Below are 8,637 nucleotides of genomic sequence, written 5' to 3'. Positions count from 1 at the left end.
GGCAGCCCAACATGGGACTCGATCCTGAGTCTCCAGGATCATGCCCTGGGCTGAAGGCAGCACTAAACCGCTGAGCCACGCGGGCTGCCCTGATACTAACCATTTTTAAATGTTAGCTGATCTTCACTTAACCTTCAGAATTCCAAAGCAAATACTTCTGCTGAGTTTTGTTCCACTTTTATATTGATATTTATATTGTATAGGTCCATTAAAAATCTATCTTCTTTTTTACAAAGATACAATTGAAAAAAACCAATTCTGCACCAAGGTCATCTATATGGTGTGTTTTGGCTTTTTTTAAGGAGGAGGGGAAAGGGAGAAGGAGAGAAAGAATTCTAAGCAGGCTCCATGCCCAAGGCAGAACCCATCATGGGGCTTTGATCTCACGACCCCGAGATCATGACCTGAGCTGAAATCAATAGTCAGACACTTAACTGACTGAGTCACCCAGGTGCCCCTATAGTGTGATATCTGAGAGTGATTTTTATTTAATCAAGGATAACCAGACCACTACTAGGGAGCAATGGTTGGTGTTGTATATGGAGCAAACGCCTATAAAACCCTCCCGAGAAAACTAATATGACGTCTGGCTTCCAGGATCTGTCTCTCAGGTAATAAGGAAGTCCACTCCCTGGCAGTCCAGAACCCTTGGCAAATTTTGGAGACCTCAAGAAGAGGAAAATTCACTGAGATTTATAGGCACAATATGCAAATTTTATCAGAGAAAGTGTTTGGGTCTCGGCTTCCTACCCTTGGGATAGAAGAATGATAGAGTCTGATTCAAGATTTGTCTTGAAAATTTCCAAAATGAAGTCTGTTCTTTGGAATTAAGAGTTGCTTAGTACTGTTAAGCTGAACAAATTCAAGGAGGCTATTCCATTTTTTTTATTTTTTTTTATTTTTTTATTTATTTTTTTTTAATTTTTTATTTATTTATGATAGTCACAGAGAGAGAGAGAGAGAGGCAGAGACACAGGCAGAGGGAGAAGCAGGCTCCATGCACCGGGAGCCCGACGTGGGATTCGATCCCGGGACTCCAGGATCACGCCCTGGGCCAAAGGCAGGCGCCAAACCACTGCGCCACCCAGGGATCCCCGAGGCTATTCCAATTAATTAAGATTTTTGCTGCATCCATGTAAATAATCAGGCCACACATAATAAAATCAATCTTTGAAGATCAACAATAATTGTTGGGGGCTGTTCATTATCATGACGTGGAGAACACCATTAAAATAGTCCAAAATTTAAAAATAGGTAAGAGAGGGCAGCCCTGGTGGCTCAGCGGTTTAGCGCCGCCTTCAGCCCAGGGCGTGATCCTGAAGTCCCGCTATCGAGTCCCATGTCCAGTTCCCTGCATGGAGCCTGTTTCTCCCTCTGCCTGTGTCTCTGCCTCTGTGTGTGTGTGTGTCATGAATAAATAAATAAAATCTTTAAAATTAGGTAGGAGAGATTACTGAGTGTTCTTTCTGTGTGGCCTGTGCTTCACTGTCGTCTGAGATATTTTACAACTCTATAAGGAAAGAGAGGTATTTTGCATATTTCTGCCTTATAGATATGCAAATAATTTTCTGTCTAATGGAATGTATAACTCAAAAGTTACATCTTATTACTCTCTTGGAGAGTCAACCCTAGATTCTTAAATGAACTTTGAACCAATTCTTGTATCTTGCCAGTTCCCTCATTAACCAATGAGTTGAGCAAAATCTTTGTTTATACTTGCACAAGAGTCATGATTTTGCTTTTTTCTTTTTTAAAGTAGGCTCCATGCACAATGTAGAGCCCAATACAGGGCTGAACTCATGACCCTAAGATCAAGACCCAAGGTGAGATCAAGAGTAGGCCACTCAACCGAGCCACCCAGGCACCCAATGGTTTTGCTTCTGTTTATTTTTTTATATTTTTTAACGCTGCACTCTAAGAAAGAGAGGGGGGCAGCCCTGGTGGCTTAGCAGTTTGGCGCCGCCTTCAGCCCGGGGCGTGATCCTGGAGACCCAGGATGGGTCCCATGTCATCGGGCTCCCTGCATGGAACCTGCTTCTCATTCTGCCTGTGTCTCTGCCTCGCTCTCCTTCTGTGTCTCTCATGAATAAATAAATAAATAAATAAATAAATAAATAAATAATCTTAAAAAAAAAAGAAAAAAGAAAGAGGGGGGAAATAGTAGGACACAGGTAGAGAACTGCAAACAATTTGGAGTGGAGGAATTATTACCAGTCTCTATTGAGCACCTACTGTGTTGCAGGCACTGGCCTTCATATCGTTACCACTTTTGATCCTCACAACAGTAAAACAGATATCAACAGGAGTGATGACTAATAATTTGGATATGCAGAACTCCACTGAAACTACTGTATTATACTACTTCTCAAGGAGAGAAATAGAAGATTGGCTTTGGAAGAAAAGTTGATGCAGATTGTAATGATTGTTAAGTACCAGGCCAAGGAGTGGAGTCTCAGCCCTAGGCAGTAGAAGGCTCCCCAGAACCAGTGACATAAGAAAACTATACCAATGGGCTTAACCTAGTAACTGCAACTAGGGTGGAAAGGGAAGAGATGGGAGGATGGTATTTTACCCTCCAACTGCATGCACTTTCCCTTTCTTACCACCCAGGTTCAATTGTGTCCTCCTCAAAGATATGTTCATGTCCTAACTCGTAGTACCTGAGAATGTGAATTATTTGGACTAAGGTCTTTGCCATGTCACTAAGTTTAGATTACGGTGAGCCCTAATCCAAGACTGGAATTATTCTAAAATGAGGGAAATTTAAACACAGAGACACAGGGGCACCTGGGTGGCTCAGTGGGTAAAGTGTCCGACTCTTGATTCGGCTCAGGTCATGATCTTGAGGGTCAGAAGACTGAGCTCTGCATCATGCTCTGTGCTAGGTGGGGAGTCTGCTTGAAGATTCTGTCTCTCTTCCTCTGCTCCTCTACCCCCCTCACCCCTGCTCATACACACTCTCTCTTTCTCTCTAGAAACAAACAAACACAGATACAGAGAATACCATGTGACAAAAGGGGCAGAGATTGGAGTGATATACTTATAAGCCAAGGAACACCAAGGATGGCCAAGCAGCCACCAGAAGCTAAGAAGAAGCAAAGAAGGATTGATCCTATCCCAGAGACCCTGAAAATGTCCTGATTTTGAACTTCTAGCATCCATAACCATGAGACAATAAATTTCTGCTGCTTTGAGCAACCATTTGTGGTCATTTGTTACAACAGTCCTGGGAAATTAATATAGATTTTGGAGCCAAGAAACGGGGTGAAAATCACCTTAAGTGTAGAAGTGGTTTTGCAATTGGGTAATGGATAGGGGAAGGAGGAATCCTGGGGTACAGGACAGGAAAGGCCTAGATAGCCCTGAAGAGACTATTGATGGAAAGATGAACATGAAGGGCACTTTCTGGTGAGGTCCCAGATCGAGGTGGGGACTACATTGCTAGACACTGGAGGAAAGGTGGTGCTTGTCACAAAGTGGCGAGGAAATTGGCTGAATGGAGTTCTACTGCTGGGTGGACAGCAGGCTGTGTGAGCGATGAACTGGAATATTCAGCTGAGGAGGTTTTTGAGAAAAGTGAGGAAGGTGCACACCTTGCTGGTTTCTCCTTGCTACTTACCGTAAAAATGCAAGAGGAAAGAGACTGGCGATGCATCTGCCAGCCAAGGAGCACTAAGATGGCCAGCGACTAGCAGAGCCCAGGACGAAGCAAGCAAGGCTCTCCCCCTAGAGCCTTCAGAGACAGTGCGGCTCTGCTGCCATCTCGCTTTTGGACTCCGGAGCAGAAATCACATTCTGTTGTTTCAAGCTTGAGTTTGGGGCAATCTGTGAGAGCAGGGCTAGGAGCTTTCTATGTCACCTTCCCCCCTCCTCTGCCTTTCCACCGGCCTACATTTTGTCCCATCCTCTTAACACCCCAAAGTTCTCCCCTCTGCACTACACAGTGCGAGAAAGGGTGAATTCCATTGACCACGTTCTTCCTCATTTTCCACAACATATCTGGCCCAGATGGACCACGGATCTCAGTGATAAGAGAAGCTGTGGCTTTCTCAGGAGAATTTAGATTTAAATCCTCCAAAGTATTTAGTCTTTGTCAACAATATACACAACACCAAAACAAAAACTAAAAATTGTTTCTTTTAAAGAGAAAGAGAAGGGTGCCTGTGTGGCTCAGCCAGTTAAGCATCTGCCTTCAGCTTAGGTCATGATTTGTGGGTCCTGGATGGAGCCCCAAATGGGGCTCACTGCTCAGGGGGGAGTCTGCTTCTCCCTCTGGCTCTGCGTCTTCCCCTCCCCTGCTCATGCACGTGCTCTCTCTCACATACATACATACATACAATCTTTTAAAAAAGAGAATGAGAAGGAGAGAGAAGGAACTTAAGGCCTGGCAGTACAGGTAAGGCCTCCTGAACTCTTCAGGGGGGCAGGCAGCCTATTCAGGTGGAGTGAGCTGAAGGGGTGATAAGCCCCCTCTGCCTAAAAGGTAGAAGCATGCCCCAGCATGCCCCAGCAAGAGCCAATCCCACACTCTTAGAGAATACCAAAACCACTCAAAAGAATTTTTTATCTTAATCAGCATGGGAGTGTCTCTCCCACTAATATGTGAAATGCAGTCAGTGGGAAGTGTGTGGGTCTGATTCAATCTATGGCTTAGAGATTATCAAAAAACAAGACAAAAATCCATAACCCCTGTGAGCCCCAGTATCTTTATTGATAAGATGATAGGGAAGTACTAGATTATCTAAACTTGACGCCAACTATAGAATTATATCATATGATAATATTCGGGCCTCGCCCGCTAAGGATAAATCCCCGGACTCTCCCACTGGTATGAGCCGTAAGCCCTGACCCACTCAGCCACACGACTTCTCAGATGTTGGTTGGTTATAGTTATAAACCTCCACTGTGGAGCAGGGAATCTGTGGTCCTCAAAGGGAGACCACAAGCAGGGGCTGGGGCTCTGGGCTTGAGGGGTCTGCCGGAAAGGAGCAGTATGAGGCTGGACCTTCTTCTCCCAGTGCTTGTGAGTCACTGGGGCCATCAGAATGGACAGTTATGGACAGTTCCCAAAACCAGCTTTACTTACCACCTGGCACCAACAGCCAAAAAAGCAAGAAGCAAGGAAACAGGCATGTTTCTGCTAGTCTCAACATACACACACAGTTCCCTTCCTCACTTGTCCATAGACTTTTCTGCCCCACAACTCCAAACCCCACAGTGTTTGCTTGGATAGCCCCCAGATTCTTAACCATTCCATGGTGGAAGAGGCCACTCAGGACAACAGGAATCAGGGAAAGAATTCAAAGCTGCCAGAACCAGCCCATACACTCAGTGACTTGCTCTCTCTCTCCTGGGATTTACAATTAAGTTGGCACACCCTGTGCTATTACCGTAATTTCTTTCTTTTGGTTTCAATGCACGTCTTTTGTTGCTTCACTCCAATCTTCCTGTAAGATAGTGCTTCCAAGTGCTTTACCACAAATGATGAACATGATAAATAATACTCTGACATGATAAATAAAACTCTGACAAGGGGGGCAGGTGATGCCTGAGTGGCAAAGTTGGTTAAATGTCTTGGTTTCAGCTCAGGTCGTAATCTCGGGGTGGTGCACCTCATCTGGTCCCGTGTTTGTTGGGGAGTCTGCTTCCTCTCTCCCTCCCCCTCTGCCCCTCCCCCCGTGCTCTATCTCTCTCTAAAATAAATTTTTAAATCTTTAAAGAAAAGTGAAAAAAATGCTGACAAGGGACAAAAGTAATGTATATGTCAACATCACAGCTTAGTATTTTCTCGTTCCCATAATCCCCTATAATTTCAAGAAACAAGCAACCTTTATTGTAAATTCACTTGTGTACAGAAACACATGCATCCTTGATGGCATGAACACTATATATATATATATATATATATATATATATATATATAGTGTCAAAAAATATATATTTTTTTTCCTTTTTAAAATTTAAATTCAGTTTGCCAACATATGGTAGAAAATAAAATAAAAAAGAAACCCATGCATCTTATCTCAGGTGCAGCCATTTCCTGCCTCAGCTCCCCGCGAGTCTGTTTCCTCACCACTTCCTCCCTGAGCTGCGGCCACAGCACAGGTCCCAAAGGCAAGCTTACAGACCCATGTCTTCCTCTATTTTTTAAGATTCATTGATTGATTTTTTGATTGATTTAACAGAGAGAGTGAGCAAGAGAGAGCACAAGCAGCAGGAGCAGGAGAGGGAGAAGCAGACTCCCCAGCTGAACAGGGAGCCTGACTCCAGGCTTAATCTCAGTACCCTGTATCATGACCTGAGCTAAAGTCAGAAGCTTGACCAACTGGGCCCCCCAGGTGCCCCCATGCCATGTTCTCTTATTTGTGCGTGCTGCTGTGCTCCCAGGGGGGGGACTGGAGGAGGAAGGCAGGACCAGGGAGCCATTCCATGATGAGGATGGCACTGACCTCTACACAGGACTCTCTCCCCTTCCATCTGCAGGCTGATGCCAGGTTGAGGACGAAGAGGGGTTTTCCTGGGAATCTCCAACCCACATAGGGGCCTGGGTCTGAACAAGCACAGCATTTTAGACTCTGACATGAGCTGAACCAAATCAGCTCCGCTCTACATGGGTACAGGTGCACCTGGAGGTTGCTATCTTTCAAAATTTTAACAAATTTTAACACAAAGCCTAAATAGCTAAGAAACAGCTGAGCAGCCTCATTGTTCTTGACTATTATTTAGTCAAGAAAGAAACGGAACTTGAACATTGTGTTTACGTGACTCAGTTTTAAGCTGTGAAAGAGCACACGTGACTATTTGGAGATGGAGGGTGACACCAGCATTTCTCTGGCCCTCTGTAAGGATTCCAGATCTGCACACAGCAGGAGACCAGGGACTCCAGATACAACTGCCACCTGGCTCTCCATGTGGCAACATTTCCTTCAAGTACAACAGATATCAACAGCACGGTAGAAACAAAACTATACAAAATCCAGCACCCAGAAGCAAGAGGGAAGCAAGGTGGCTGGGGTTTGATCAACTACTGACATGCTTCCACTTCCAGAATGCACCGTGAAGAACCAGGCAGACTTCTTACTGGTGGAGAAGCTACAACTGGTCAAAGTTATTTCAAAAAAAACTTAGTCTCTAAGAGTTGTTCCAAGGTCATATAGCAAACAAAGAAATATTTATTTTTTTAAAAAATACACTAACCCTTAGTAAGAACAGTGAGTCTGTGACACTTAGGCCATAACCTGCTTCTTCCCTTCCAACTCAGCTCATCTAGGAGGAACCTGCATTCTGGGCAGGTGTGGCCAAGAAGGTGGGGCTCCCGCTCTCCTCGGCTAACCAGTAAGACTACCGTATCTTAGAAATAGGTGTGAGTGCGCAACCTTTCTCATCCCCTCTGATTCTGGTTGTGGAAACTAAACTCTTGGTGGGTGCAGCCAGCAGCACCCTCCTGTTCCTCTACTCACAGGGCAGCGGCCGCACCCCAGAGCCAGCAGGCTGCCAACACTGGCGGCCCAGCTGCCCACAGTCCAGTTCGCTCAGAGGACAGCAGGTCCACGGTGGGAGAGGCAAGTTGAAAAGACCAGAGGCTATCATCCCCTGCTCTGGGCCTAGGCCTCCTTTACTAGAAATTCAAGTCAAAGGCTACTCTTTGAAAAGAATGAACATTTTGTGGGACAAGCAATTTAGAGGAGACTGGTAACCCTACAAGCGATACAAGAAAAATCACAGGCCAGCCAGCTGGCCAGAGAGAATCAAGAAAAGAAGCATCTAAGGAGAGTCCTTTTAGGGTCAGAGAAAAGCTGAAAGACTGGCCACAGAAGCCACTCTCTGTGGATTTAGTTAAATCAGACTGTGGAACAATTTATGTCCCAAGGCCTTCTAAACAACCAGAGAGCAATCAGCTGGCAATTCGTAGGCTTACAGCTGAGTGTTGTACCAACAGAGGCATGCAGAGTAGCAGAGCGATTAGGGAAAAGAGATAAGAGTACTGCTACAACTACTGTCACTCCATGACTGTGTGCAGGTTCCAGGTTATACCTTGTGAGGGGCGCACCTGAGGTTTCATACCACAGGAGTTTAGCCAAGATGGTAAGCACGGCCACACAAAGCTGAAATGAAGTGACCAGAGCAGACATCCCTGCCTCATTTCCGATCACAGGGGCTAGGCTTTCAGATTTTCGTCATGAACTAGGATGCTAGCCATGTGATTTTCCATAGACGCCCCTCACCAGGTTATGAAAGTTTCTTTCTTCCTTTCTTTTTTAAAGATTTTATTTAATGATTGATGAGAGACAAAGAGAGAGAGGTAGAGATATAGGTAGAAGGAGAAGCAGACTCCCTGCAGGGAGTCCAATTCAGGACTTGATCCCAGGACCCCGGGATCATGACCTGAGCCAAAGGCAGACGCCCAACCACTGAGCCACCCATGTACTCCTGGAAGTCTCCTTCTATTTCCAGTCTGTTGAGTGTTTTTATTATGAAAGGCTGTTCAGTTTTGTCAAATGCTTTCTCTGAATCTATTATGCTGAGATATTGTCTCCATAGCTTTCTTTATTTCTCTAAGTGTGATTTCCATCAGTTCCTTAAATGCACTTATAATTGCTGCTTTGAAGCCCTGTCTTCAAATCCAATATCCAGGGG

Source organism: Canis lupus, chromosome 16 (assembly GCF_011100685.1).
Source record: "Canis lupus familiaris isolate Mischka breed German Shepherd chromosome 16, alternate assembly UU_Cfam_GSD_1.0, whole genome shotgun sequence".
NCBI classification, from domain to species: domain Eukaryota; kingdom Metazoa; phylum Chordata; class Mammalia; order Carnivora; family Canidae; genus Canis; species Canis lupus.
The sequence above is the reverse complement of the archived record's forward strand: the minus strand, read 5'-3'. Positions refer to the sequence as shown.